We start from the raw sequence: 15747 nt of genomic DNA on the forward strand, positions 1-15747 counted from the left end.
ATGTCTTGTAAGGTTGGTCTGGTTTTAACAAATTCCCTTAGTTTCTGCTTATCTGGAAATCTCCTAATTTCACCATCATATTTGAGGGACAGTTTTGCTGGGTATGTAATTCTTGATTGAAAATTTTTCTCTTTCAGGGTTTTATATATACCATCCCATTGCCTTCTGTATCTTAAATTTTATAATTGAAGAAAATGAAAATATCTAATGCTCCCATACAAGGAAGATATACCTATGACAATCACAGTCCTCATTTCTACAACTGATCATGTGGTCATAGCTGGTATTTAGAACTACCTTCTTCCAGCACTGGTTCTATATTCCCCTGTTCCTCAGCTGGTCTTGGTTCTTTGCCTGATGGAATAATCCAAACTTTCATTTCTGAAGGGTCTGGACCATTAGTAGTCATATCAGAATTGGGTTGCCATAGTTTTTCATTGACTTTAATCACAGGGCATGGTAGTACTAAGAGATGTCCTAAGGAACCTCTTTGTATTCTAGACTTATTCTTCTTTACCTCCATTATGTTATATCAATCTGATTTCCCCCTTGGTAATCAGGGTCAATCACACCACACAATATAGTAACTCCCTTCTTTGCCTGTTGACCAGAGGCATGAGGAGTCCAAAATGGCTGGATGGCATTCTTAACTTCCAGTTTAATGGAGTCAGTATTTTATCTCCAGGTAGGAATGTTCCTCCATTTGGAACTAAGACTTCCAGACCCTCAAAGTGTAGGGTAGCAAGGGAACAGGAAGCAAAAATTCACTATGAGTAATAGTGAATGGTGCCACTCCCATTTCCACCCCTTGGTTCCTGGACCCATGAGTCCTGGCTATTGGGGAAATAGCACCATGTCGTAGACACTGGTTTAGAGTATATACAGCCTCCTGGAGAACATTGCCCCAACCCTGCAAGGTATTGCTGCCTTGCTGGCACCACAATTCTGGCCTTAGAAGGCCATTACATTGTTCTATCAAGTCAGCTGCTTCAGGATGATGGCGAACATGGCTAGAATAGTGAATTCCATGAGTGTAGGCTCATTGCTGCATTTCATTTGCTGTGAAGTGAGCCCCTTGATCCAAGGTGATTCTGTGTGGAATACCATGATGGTGGATAAGGCATTCTGTAAATCCTTAATAGACAAGAGCCATTGGCAGAACCATTGCATACAGGTAAGGTAAATCTATATCCAGTGTAAGTGTCTATTCTAGTAAGAACAAAATGATGGCCTTTCCATGATGGAAGTGGTCTGATGTAATCAGTCTGCCACTAGTTTGATGGCTGATTATCTAAAGGAGTGGTTCCATATTGTGGAGTCAGTGTTAGCCTCTGGTGGTGGCAGATTGGACACTCAGCAGTGGTCAAAGCCAAGGTGGCCTTGGTGAATGGAAGTCCATGTTGCTGAGCTCATTCACAACCTCCATCCCTGCCACCATGTCCACTTTGTTCATAATCTCATTGGGCAATGATAGGAATGACTGGGGAAAGAGAATGACTGGTTTCCACAGAATGCATCATCCTATCACTTGATTGTTAAAAGCCTTCTCTGTGGGCATTTGGAAACAGTTAATCCAAGAATATGATGGACCTCAAGACCAGAAGAACTAGTTGGTGCCCAGCTACCAATGCCAACCACTCAGGAAGGGATCAAAACTGGAGATCTGGATAGAGTGGGAGGAAAAACGTGGAAAAATATTAAAAAAAACACCATAATGACCAGAATTACTGGTTGGATGGAATCTGGTAGGACCCCCAAGTCTATGGCCCTGGGATACACTTCAGGCCTGGGATAGTAGGACTCACTCCCGAAGACTGGCTCTCAACCCAACAGTAGAAAGATTTACGTGCAGAACATCCAACCCAGGTGATGCACCCACCTACTCTACAGAGATATACTGCTTGGAGCAACTGGCCATGGGACACCCGAGGGGCAGCAGTTACAAGGAGGGCAAGCTGGAAAGACAGGAGTACATAGTTAAGAAGGAAGGGCATGGGGAGGGTCACAAGGAAGGGAGGGGAGGAGAGTGGGTTAGGTTGGGTATGGTAATAGGGGAATGAAACCAAATGTACATGAACTGTTGAATATAAAACAAATTCCGCTCTGTAAATTTGTACCCAAAGCACAAAAAAAAAAAAAAAAAAATCAACTCTGTCTCTGCTGAGGCCACCCTTTGGTGAGCATTCACATAAGACCCAAATATCTCCATCTCTTTGGGTCATTCAGAGATGGCTATCAAATACCTCTTCACTATACCACTTTGTTACAAATTTTCTAATCATGGCCCTTTCACATCCCTAACCAACTAGCCAAACCATTGGCTACGGCCCATGATTCAGTGTACAATTGTACATCTGGCCATGCCATTTCTCCTTCCAAGCAAAGTGTACAACCAGATACACTGCTCACAGTTCTGCCCATTGGGAGAATTTCCCTTCACCACTGTCCTTCAGGGAGGTCCCAGAAAGGGCTGCAGTGCTACTGCTGTCCACATTTGAGTAGTGCCCACATACTGCACAGAACCATCTGTTAACCAGGCATTAGTTTTCTCTCCCTCAGTCAGCTGATCATAAGGAACTCCCCATGAGGCCATAGGTACAAACTAGGAGAGGAAATTAATGTAACAGGAGTGGAGACCATAGGCATTTGGGTCACTTCTTAATGCAACTTACTTGTGCCTTTAGGTCCTACTTGAATCTGATGTCTCTCTCTCTCTCTCTCTCTCCCTCTCTCTCTCTCTCTCCTCTCTTTTTTGGTTCTTAATCTGGTGGCATAGTGCCTAAGGCATTTGACTACTAACCAGAGGGCTGGTGGTTCAAACCCACAAGCCACTCCTCAGAAGGAAGGTTGGGCAATCTACTTCTGTAGTGATACCACCTCAGAAACCCAAGGAGGAATCGCTATGAGTCAGATCTGACTTGACAGCAGTGAGTTTTAATCTTTTAATTAATTAATTTTGCAATGTTTCTACCCCTCCCCTCCCATTCCTGGTAACCAACAAAGAAAGTTTCCTTCCATATATAAACCTGTCCTTGACATTTTACAATGATGAACTAATACAGTATTTGTCCTTCTGTGATTGACTTATTTCACTCAACATAATATCCTCCAAGTTCATCCACGTTATGTGGTGTTTTGTAGATTCTACATTCTTTAGTGTTGCATAGTACTCCATTGTCTGTATGGGCTGTAGTTTGGTTACCCATTCTTTTGTTGATCCATTCTTTTTGTTGATTCTTTTGTTGAAGTTCAGCCCAATCTCTTATATACCATTCCATTTAATGATGGAGTGGTGCTGTGCTCGACTAACTTTATGGCTGTATAGATCAGACAACACCCAGTTCAGTTCTCATGGTGACTTGGTGGCCTCTGATTAGGAATTCAGTCTCTACTAAGGCCCAGTTACAAGCCAAAAGCTTTCTCAAAAAGAAAATAGTTATTTGGAGAGGATGGGCTTTGCTCAAAAATCCTAAGGGTCTGTGCTATGATTCACCAATAGGGGCCTGCCAAAGATTCCAAACGAATGTCTATCTGCCACTGCAATTTCAAGAACCATTGGATCAGCCAGATCATGTGGCACAAGTGGCTTGCATGGCAGCCTGAATCTGTTGCAGAGCCTTCTCTTTTTCTGGCCCCCACTAAAAACTAGCAGCCTTTTGAGCCACTTGGTAAGTAAAGGGATATTTTGCCTCCAAAATCTGATAAGGCACACCAGGTGTTGTGCCTCCTTTTTAGTTGTGGGAGGGGCCAGATGCAGTAACTTATCCTTCACTTTTTAGGAATATCTTGACATGTCCTACTCTACTGGACCCTTAGAAATTTCTCTGAGGTGGAAGGCACCTCAATTTTTGTCAGGTTAGTTTCCTACCCTCTAGCAAATAAATGTCTTACCAGTGAGTTTAGAGTCATTGATACTTCTTCCTTACTACATCTGATCAGCATAATGTCATCAATGTAATGGACTAGTGTGACATATTGTGGAAGGGAAAGGTGATCAAGATTCTTACAGACTAAATTATGACATAGTACTGGAGAGTTGATATACTCCCAAGGTAAGATGGTGAAAGGGTACTGCTGGCCTTGCCAGCTGAAGACAAACTGCTTCTGATGATCCTTCAAAACTGGAATTGAGAAAAAGGTATTGGCCAGCTCATTAGCTGCATATCAGGTACTAGGAGATGAATTAATTTATTCAAGCAATGAAACTACTCTGGAACAGCAGCTGCAATTGGAGTCACCACATGGTTAAGTTTCTAATAATCCATTTTCATTCTCTAAGATCCATCTGTATTTTGTACAGGTCAAATAGGTGAATTAAATGGGGATGTGGTAGGAATCACCACCCCTGAGTCCTTCAAGTCCTTGATGGTGGCACTAATCTCTGCAATCCCTCCAGGAATGCATTATTGCTTTTACTATTTTCTTAGGTAAAGTCTGTTCTAATGGCTTCCACTTGGCTTTTCCTATAATAATAGCCCTTACTCCATATGTCAAGGATCCCATGGTGGGGGTTTGGGCCAGTTGTTGAGTATATCTGTTGAAATTACGCATTCTGGAACTGGGGAAATCACTACAGGATGGGTTTGGGAATCCACTGAACCCACTGAGAGACAAACATGAGCTGACTCCAACAATAACTTGACCTCCATATGTCCCAACTCTGACCAATAGGCCACAGTGACATTTTGGTTTTCATGAAATTTGTGTCAGTTCAGAACCAGTATTCAGTAATCTCCCTCAAATCTGATTATTTCCTTATCTCCAGTGAATAGTCACTCATAAAGGGTCATATATCTCTCTGGGGAAGGCTGGAAGAAAGATTAATAGTATAACTTTTTGCAGTGTAGTGGGACCCTTCCTCAAGGGAACCTGGCCTCCTCTTTATTCAAGAGGTTTTGGGTCTGTAAACTGGCTCAAGTCTGGAAATTGATGGAGGGGCTGTAACTCTGTATTCTGGCAATTCAAATTAGACTGCTGTTCTCTTGAAGTAGAGTTGTTCTGCTTGTACAGATCAAGTAAATATTTAGTAGATTTCCCAACTATTATAACTATAATGTATAACTATATTATACCAAGACAGGTCTGGTACATCAACTTGACTTAGTGTAGGCCACTGAATAATCCACCAAAAAGAATTGGTTGATCTTCATCCATTTCAGGAGGTGGCATATGATCAAGAACCAATGGTACTGAAGAAAGAAGTTGAAGCTGCACTGAAGGAATTGGTGAAGAACAAGGCACCAGGAATTGACAGAATAACCATTGAGATGTTTCAACAAACGAATGGACCACTGGAGGCACTAACTCAGTTATGCCAAGAGATTTGGAAGATAGCTACCTAGCCAACTGACTGGAAGAGATCCATATTTGTACCCATTCCAATGAAAGGTGATCCCACACAATGTGGAAATTATCTAACAATATCATTAATATTGCACGCAAGTAAAATCTTACTGAAGATAATTCAAAAATGGTTGCAGCAGTATATTGACAGACAACTTCCAGAGGTGCAACCTGGATTCAAAAGAGGATGTGGGACAAGGGACATCATTCCTGATGTCAGATGGATCTTGGCTCAAAGCAAAGAATACCAGAAAGATGTTTGCCTGTGTTTTATTGACTATGCAAAAGCATTTGATTGCGTGGATCATAACAAACTGTGGATAACATTGAGAAGAACGGGAATTCCAGAACACTTAATTGTACTCATGAGGAACTTATACATAGACCAGGAGGCTGTGGTTCGAACAGAACAAGAGGGCACTGCATGGTTTAAAATCAACAAGGGAATGTGTCAGGGTTGTATCCTTTCACCATACTTATTCAATCTGTATGCTGAGCAAATAATCCAAGAAGCTGGACTTTATGAAGAATAACGTGGCATCAAGATTGGAGGAAGAATCAATCATTAATAACCTGCAATATGCTGATGACACAACTTTGCTTGCTGAAAGTGAGGATGTCTTGAAGCACTTACTGAGGAAAGTTGAAGAATACAGTCTGCAGTATGGATTAAATCTCAATATAGAGGAAACAAAAATCCTCACAGCTGGACTTATAACAGCATCACGATAAATAGAGAAAAGATTGAAGTTGTCAAAGACTTCACATTGCTTGGTCCTACAGTCAACACCAATGGAGGCAGCAGTCAGGACATCAGATGACATATGGCACTGGGCAAAGGACCTCTTTCAAGTGCTGAGGAGCAAATATGTCTCCTTGAGGACTGTGGTGCGCCTGACACAAGCCATGATATTTTTAATCACCTCATGTGCATGTGAAAGCTGGACAATGAATAAGGAAGGCTGAAGAATTGATGCTTTTGAGTTGTGGTGCTGATGAAGAATGCTAAAAGTACCACGGATTGCTAAAAGAACTAACAAATCTGTCCTGGAGGAAGTGCAGCTGGAATGCTCCTTGGAAGTGAGAATGGCCAGACTTCATCTCACCTACTTTGGTCATGTTGTCAGAAGGGGCCATTCCCTGGAGAAGGATGTCATGCTTGGTAAGGTAGACGGTTGACAAAAGAGAAGGCCCTCAGTGAGATAGATAGACACAGTGGCTACGGCGATGGGCTGAAGTATAGCAGGGATCACGGAGCTGGTGTGGGACTGGGCGGTGTTTTGTTCTGCTGTGCATAGGGTCACTGTGAGTCACAGATGACTTGGTGGCACCTAATAACAACACAACAACACCGCATAATCCATACTTCAGTAAAGCAACCAAGTAAACTATTAGATCCTTTCCTAACCTCTTGAGCTGAAACAGTGAATGAAGAATCTATGCTTAGTGGGCCCAAATTAGTGAACTCAGATTGATCCAATGTTATATTCTTTGCACCATTGTCCCACTCCCTTAATAGCCAAACCAAAAACAAAACCAAACTCACTGCCATGGAGTCCATTCCGACTCATAGTGACCCCGTTTGGGTTTCTGAGGTGATAAATCTTTATGGAAGTAGATTGCCCAGTTTTCCTTCCATGGAGTGGCTTGTGGGTTTGAACCGCTAACCTGGTTAGCAGTCAAATGCCTTAGGCACTACACCACCAGAGCTCCTTCCCTTATTAGCCATTCCCACACATATTCTCCAGGTTTCTGTTTGTACATATTAGAAAAATCAAGCAATTCTTTCAGAGTGTCACATATTTCTTTCTGGGTCACAGTTTGTACTTCACCTTTTGGGGTTTGCTGGGACTAAAGTTTAAAAGTGCAGCTGCAATGCTCCTTAGAAGTGAGAATGGCCAGACTTTGTCTCACCTACTTTGTTCATATTTTCAAAAGAGACCAATTCCCTGGAGAAAGATACCATGCTTGGTAAAGTAGAGGGTCAGTGAAAAAGGAGAAGACCCTCAATGAGATGGATTGACATAGTGGCTGCAAGGATGGGCTCAGGGATAGCGAGGATTGTGAGGCTGGTGCAGGATTGGGCGGTGTTTCATTCTATTGTACATAGGGTCGCTATGAGACAGAGTTGACTTGAAGCCACCTAACAACAACATCAACACACAAGTTTAAAAGCAGCAATGGGTAGTGGGGGTGGTTCCTGGGAACACTGAGTAATGTATTGTAAGGCATATGTGACAGAGAATGCCCCAGGTGTTGCTCCAGGTGATGTCCCCATTCCAAGTTCTGAAATCTCATTTCTTCTCAATCAATGCCCTCACTTTAACTTCAGACATCATTTAAGGTTGGTAATTATATTGGCATTGTAATTCAGCCACTTTTATGATAAGACTCTGAGTTTATTTTTGGCAGTATCAGCTCTGATACTATAAGAGATAAAGTTTTCTTTCAAGGCACAATTGGAAACATTGAGGTCTTTTATGTGGCACTTGAGCTGTGACTACAAAGCACTGAGCTCAACTCATTCTTTTACCACTCTGTCTAGTGTAAGTCAGACCAATCAATCGGCTTACTTATACCCATCATTCTGACAACATTGCAGAAAAGTATCAAACATACAATCACCCAGAGCCTCACTTCTCACCAAAATTTGATCTATTGGTGGTTCTATTTTGTGTATTAATATTGCCACCTCATGCCATGAATTAGCCCCTTTACTAATGGAGGCAGAGTCATCAGTGCTCTTACAACTAATCAAACTTGAGAACCAATTTAGAAAACTCATCCTTACCATTTTGTTTCTCTAGAACCACTCTCAGTACCAAATGTGTGTGTGTGTATTTATACACACACATTTGTATATATATTTAGAGACAGAGAGAGATTTATCTCAAGGGATTCAGGTTGAATGTCAACCAATTCTTTTTGGTACAGTGACTGTATATTCATTCCATCTTCTTTTGATGCTGCCTGCATTGTTTAATATTGTTTAACATTTTGTCCATAGGATCCTTCAATATTATAATTCAAGAGTTCAATTTTTTTCTTCAGTTCTTTCAGATTGAGAAATACTGAGTGTGTTCTTCCCTTTTGATTTTCTAATTCTAAGTCTTTGCCCATTTCATTATAATAATTGGCTTTGTCTTCATGAGCTGCCCTTTGAAATCTTCTCAGCTTTTTTATTTAATCATTACTTCCATTCACTTTAACTACTCTCCATTCAAGAGTAAGTTTCAGAGTCTCTTCTGGCATTTATTTTGGTCTTTTCTTCCTTTCCTGTCTTGAATGACCTTTTGCTTTCTTCATGTATGATGCTCTTGATGTCATCCCACAAGTCATCTGGTCTTCAGTCATTGGTGTTCAGTGCATCAAAGCTATTCTTCAGATGGTCTCTAAATTCAGGTTGGATATATTTATAAGTCATGTTTTGGCTTTCATGGACTTACTTTAATTTTCTTCACCTTCAACTTGAACTTACATATGAGCAACCGATGGTTCATTTCACAGTCAGCTCTTGGCCTTGTTTTGACTGATGATACTGAATTTCTCCATTGCCTCTTTCCACAGATGTAGTTGATTTGATTCCTTTATATTCTATCTGGTGAGGACCATGTATATAGTCACCATTTTGTTTTTGAAAAAAGTTATTTATAATGAATAAGTTGTTGGTCTAGCAAAATTCTATTATGTGATCTCTGGCATCATTTCTATCCCCAGGGCCATATTTCCCAACTACCAAGGCTTCTTCTTTGTGTCTAACTTTCTGATTTGAATCACTAGTAATTATCAACATATCATGGTTGCATGTTTGGTCAGTTTCAGACTACAGAAGTTGGTAAAAATCTACAATTTCTTCACCTTTGACTTCAGTAGTTGGTGTGTAAGTTTGAATAATAGTAGTATTAACTGATCTGCCTTGTAGACATATGGACACTGATAGCATTGTCCTTCAGGGTAGATCTTAAACTGTCCTTTTTGATGATGAATGTGACACCATTCCTCTTCAGTATTTTGGCATAGTAGACCATATGATTGTTTGATTAAAAATGGCCAATGCCAGTCCATTTCACCTCACTAATGCCTAGGATATTGATCTTTATGCATTTCATTTTTGACAACCTCCAATTTTCCTAGACTTACACTTTGTACATTCCATGTTCTGATTATTAATGAATGTTTGCAGCTGCTTCTTCCCATTTTGAGTCATGCCCCATGAGGAAATGAAGGTCCTGAAAGCTCTACTCCATCCATGTCATTAAGGTTGACTCTACTTTGACAAGCAGTTTTTCTCCAATTGTATTTTCAGTGCCTTCTAACTTGAGGGGCTCATCTTCCAGCTCTATATCAGACAGTGTTTCAGGACTATTCATGAAGTTTTCCAGTGATATATCAACAGTGTTTCGCTGCTATTTCATAAGGTTTTCAGTGGGCACGTTTTTCAGAAGTGGATGGCCCCGTCCTCCTTCCTGGTCTGGAAGCTCTGCTGAAACCATGGATGACCCTGCTGTTATTTGAAATACTGGTGACATAGCTTCCAGCCTCACAGCAACATGCAAAACACCACTGTACTACAAACAGACAGTGCCCATTCCAAAGAAAGATGATCCAACACAATACGGAAACTATTGAATGAAATCATTAATATCACAAACCAAGACAAACCAACCCCACTGCTGTCAAGTCAGATCAGACTCATAGTGACCCCTCCTTGGGTTTCTGAGGCAGTATCACTATGGAAGTAGATTGCCCCATCTTCCTTCTGAGGAGTGGCTGGTGGATCTGAACCACTAGCCTTCTGGTTAGCAGTCAAATGCCTTAGGCACTACACCGCACAAGTAAAATTTTGCTAAAGATAATTCAAAAATTATTGCAGCAATAGATTGACAGGGAACTTCCAGAAATTCAAGCTGGATTCAGAAGAGGATGTAGGATGAGCGATATCATTGCTGATGTCAGATGGATCTTGGCTGAAAGCAAAGAGTACCAGAAAAGTCTTCACTTGTGTTTTATTGACTATGCAAAGGCTTTCAACTGTGTGGATCATAACTAATTATGGATAATGTTCTGGTTACTGAGTGCCACTCTGACAGGAATATACCACAAATGGGATGGCCGTAACAAACAGGAGTTTATTCTCTTACAGTTTGGAGTCCTTAAGTCTGAGTTCAAAATGCCAGGCTCTAGTGGCTGGGTGAAAGCCCCTCAACCTTGGGGTTCAGCTCTGCCACCAGCTTCCAGCCCACTGAAGCTAGAGGCTTTCCCTTCAGTCAGACAGCTGCTGGCTGCTGAGGCTGCCAAGCCCAAGGTTGAGAAGTAAAAAGGCACAGTCCCAGTGTTACCAAACAAACAGCAGGCCATTAACTCAAGTCCATTGTAAGTCCCAAGGTCAGCAGAACATGGCAGGCTGCTGAACAGTGACATGGCTATATGCAGGGTCCAAGCATGCCATAAGCTAGAGACCATTCCCAAAGCTGCTTATATACAGGAAGCAGGCCACATACACAAAGTAGCTACTCAGCTGCTTGTGGTAGATCCCACCATGGAGTTGATTGCCATTCTCATCATGGGAAATAACTACCACCAGCTACCCAGCCACTCAACCAGGCCCATCCAAGTTGACACACAAACATAACCACCACAGATAACATTGCAAAGAATGGGAATTCCAGAACACTTAATTGTGCTCATGAGGAACCTGTACATAGACAAAGAGGCTGTCATTTGAACAGAATAAGGGAATACTGCATGGTTTAAAATCAGGAAGGGTGTGTGTCAGGGTTGTATCCTTTCACCTTATTTATTCAATCTGTATGCTGAGCTAATAATTTGAGAAGGTGGACTATATGAAGAAGAATGTGGCATCAGGATTGGAGGAAGACTCATTAACAACCTGTGATATGTAGATGTTTATTGAAAATGAAGAGGACTTGAAACACTTATTGATGAAGATCAAAGACCCTATCTCTTCCCCTGGAGCAGCTGGTGGGTTTGAACCTCTTACCTTCTGGTTAGCAGCTAAATGTCTTACACACTGTGCCACCAGATCTCCTTATAAAAGAGTTGACTGCTAACCAGAAGGTTGGTAGTTCAAACCCACCAGCCACTACATGGAAAGAAGATGGGGAAATCTACTTCGTAAAGATTTACCACCTCGGAAACCTTATGGGGGTCTCTATGAGTCGGAATTGACTTAATGGCAGTGTTTTTTTTTCCCCTGGTAGTTCAGTGGTTAAAGTGCTTGTCTGCTAACCAAACTGTCAGCAGTTCAAACCCATCAGCTGCTTTACGGGAGCAAGATATGGCAGTCTGCTTCCATAAAGATTTACAGCCTTGGAAATCCTATGTGGTATTTCTACTCTGTCCTATCGGGTCACTATAAGTCAGAATTGACTTGACAGCAGTAAGTTGGGTTTTTTTCTTTTTTTTTAATTTTCCCCCAGTTCAATAGATTTTATCTAATAATGCTGTAGTGAATGACCTGTAAATATGTTATTATTTGCAAAACTTTAGTGGGGTAAATTTCTAGAAGCCAAAGGACTAGGTCAATTACATTTGCTATTCCAACAGGTATTACCAAATTATTTCTTATAGTGGCTATTCCAATTTACAGTCCCACCAGAGTGTGTGTGCCTGCTCCCAAACACTCTTGCCAAAATGTGTGTGTGTGTGATCTTTCCTAATCTGGTGAGTGAAAAATTGTTTCTTGGTATAGTTGCAATTTATATTTCTCTTATTAGGAATGATGTTCTCATTTCTTTAAAAATCATTTTACTTCCTTTTCTGTGTATAGTCTGTCCATGTCCTTTGATTTACTCTTTTGAAGTTTTACTCTAAAAAAGCCACAAGTGCGTAGACTCACCTCTTTAATAATAACTGTGCTCCAGATTTCCACCCATTCCCTCCTGGAACCATAACCTCTTCATCAGTGTTTGAAATCAGTCAGGAAATGAGGTAAATGCGTCTCAATGAAGTCAACCCATTTAAGAATACAAAGCTAGTCATTTGGGCATCTAGCATTTGAATCTACTCTTTGTAGATCCAAAAGACATGATCTTTTTTCCATCCCATACTGCTTAAGCAAAAAACAGGGCCTCAATGAGTCTTAGTTTCATCATGAGAATTGGCAGATGGTGGGGTGAGGGTATGAATTATGGCTAATAACACCAACTGGAGCATTGGTGATTCAGAGGTAGAATCTTTGCCTTCCATGCAAGAGACATGGGTTTAATTCCTGGGCAATGGGCCTCATGCACAGCTGCTACTCATCTGTGTTGCTATGATGAGGTTTTAGTGTAGCTTCTAGACTGAAGAGGACTAGGGAGAAAGGCCCAGTGACTTATATCCTAAAATAAACCAATGAAAACCCTATGGATCACGAAGGTCTGATCCACAATCAGTCATTCCAATGGTTAAGAACTGGGCAGTATTTCATTCTACTCTGCATGGTAGCTGACAACAAAAATAGGGTTGTGGTGGAAATGGGCTGGGTTTAGGCATGTTAAGTCTCTGGCAGGCAGTGGAAGCTAAAAGGAAAGCACTTATTCCTAGACTTGTAAGTGGCTGTGTGGTGCTCCCTCCTCCCCCAGGACAACATACTTTCTCAATGAGAATAATGGGCTAACCCCAAGACATGACTTTCCAATGATAAACCTCAAAGGATGGTGTTTTCAGATGTGTGTGTGAGGGTGGTCCTCATGCCTGATCATTATACCAAGTGGATGATATCCTGCTCTGCTGACAAGGTAAGCTCATTTTAAATATTACAGATGTTAATATCCAGATTTTTAGAAATACATATTAAATACGTTGATACATAATCCCCAGTTACCTCTAAAGGAAGATGTACAAGTATTTGAGACACCTCCCAGTGGACTGTGAGCCTTCAACCTTTCAGTTAGCGGTCGAGTACATTCACGGTTTATACCATACAGGGAGTCCTAAGAAAATGAAGACATTTGTTTAAGTGTCTAAAGAGTTAGTTACTATCTTTTCTAAGAATCCCTCAGCAATTTGGCAATAACTATCAAAATGTAAATTTCATTATCCAATTCAGGACTTCCAGTTCTAAAAATACTCAAGCATGATGAAATTCATGCACAAGAATATACAGTGTTGTTTAGAAAAGTGAAAAGCTGGGAAAACCCCAAATGTCCATCACTAGGGGAGTAAATAAATTATGATGCATCCACATACTGGAATACTATGTAACTATGAAAAAGAATGATGCCAACATCTATTTGTGGATGTGGAAAAATGTCCACAAATTTTTGTGAGTGAGAAAGAAAATTGATGAGCAACATTAGAGAATCATCTCAAATTTGTAAACAATAAATATCTGTATATATAAAATGTCTGCTGAAAATGTCTAGTGTTCATGGTGATTGTCTTTGAGGGGTGGGGTCACCTAGGACTCACTCAGTTTTTGCAGTATCTGCCTCTACATTCTATGGCTCTTTTATAAAAAGCATACATTATTATACTTTCATAATAATAATAGACTCTTGTTTTTAATGAAACTTGAGGGTGGCCCCTGGCCCCCTCATCCTAGGTCTCTGGGAGTTTGGAATGTGGAGACCTTTGGTGGATGCCATCAGATTCAGAGTGTCCGGTTGAGTGGGGAAAGTGTACTGCCTCCCAGCCACCACCCCATCATCCTCCCACCTACAAAGGGAAAAATAAGAACCAGAGGCTGCAGGCACTCCTGGGAGGTCTGGTCCTGACAGCTTCCTCCTGGAACAATGAGCTGACACTGGATAGTCTGCAATCATCTGCCAGTAACTCCTCCTGTTCCAGCTCAATCAGCTTGTCAGGGACCAGGAAATGAGGTGGGGTCTCTGGATGTGCAGGTTCCGGTTGGACAACCTCAGAGCCCCTAAATGCATTCCAGCTCCCCAGGTTCTGAGCTGACTGCTTTGCTGGCCTATTTTTAGAGACATGCTAAAAAAAAAAAAAAAAAAAAGATAGTCAAACTAGTTGGCTTCAATTTCCTTTGCCCAAAGAAGTCATGGGTTGTGTTTATACTGGTGGCCTTCAATGCTGGGATGGCTGCTTCCCTAAGAGCTGCAGTGGCTTCATGCTTGTTGTGAGAGAAGGAGAGATGTGCCAGAGAATGTCTGCCTTGCCTTACAGTTTTGTCTTCTTTTTCCAAGGCAGATTTAAGCTTTTACATCATACTCACTAAGTCTCTGTCTGCTCCATGCTGGCTGTTGGAGACCCAGCAGTGAAGGAAGGGACATAGTCCCTGTCCCCAAGAGCTCATAGCTCATTGAGAATGGCATGCCTAATAATTGATTCACTCAACAGAGGGGCTGTGGGATAATGGGATGGGATGATTCATGGAGGCAGAGCTCTGGCTGGGACACAGGACTCTTGGATTGTAGACATACATCTACTTTTTGTGCATCATTGTGCAAACCAAAACCAATCCTTTTATTCCTTAGTCTTCACCTGTGTAAAGTAAGAGAGAAAGTGAATATCCTGGCAACCCCATAGAACCACTACCAGGAGGCATATCAGTGTCCTGTTTGCTGCTGCCAGTGAATTTTGCTATGACTTTGGTGTGCACTTGCAGAAACTGCACCTTGAGTATCTTTGTTTCTCAGCATAATCCCAAGGTCCTCCCAGATCCCCAAGACCACACTCAACACATACATCATCAGCCCCAAAACACTTCAAGATGAAGCTGTGGTTAGGCCATGCTAGTGGTGGGCTAGTTGTCCAGATGAAGGAGCCTTCCTGAGAGAAGATAAGCCATTGTGTGCAAGTCAGCCCATAGGTTCAGACTTGGTGGCACCCATTGCATGCCATTGACTATGCAAAGACACTTGACTATGTGGATCATAACAAATTATGGATAATATTGCAAAGAATGGGAATTCAGAACACTTAATTGTGCTCATGAAGAACCTGAACATAGACCAAGAGGCAATAGATTTAACAGAACACTGGGATACAGAATAGTTTAAAAATAGGAAAAGTGTATGCCAGGATTGTATCCTATCACCATGCTTATTCAATCTGTATGATGGGCAAATAATCTGAGTAGCTGGACTATATGAAGAACAACACAGTGTCAGGATTGGAGGAAGTGATATGTAGATGACACAACCTTGCTTGCTGAAAGTGAAGATGACTTGAAGCACTTACCCATGCAGATCAAAGACTACAGCCTTCAGTATGGATTATACCTCAACATAAAGAAAACAAAAATTCTCACAACTGGACCAATCAGCAGCATCACAATAAATAGAGAAAAGATTGAAGTCAGTGATTTAATTTTACTTGGAACCACAATCAATTCTCTTGAAAACAGCAGTGAAGAAATCAGATAATGTATTGCACTGAGCAAATCTGCTACAACAGACTTCCTTAAAATGTTAAAGAGTGAACATGTCACTTTGAAGA

This window comes from Orycteropus afer, unplaced genomic scaffold, assembly GCF_000298275.1.
Source record: "Orycteropus afer afer isolate SDZICR_OR568_19922 unplaced genomic scaffold, OryAfe1.0 scaffold00188, whole genome shotgun sequence".
Classification (NCBI taxonomy): domain Eukaryota; kingdom Metazoa; phylum Chordata; class Mammalia; order Tubulidentata; family Orycteropodidae; genus Orycteropus; species Orycteropus afer.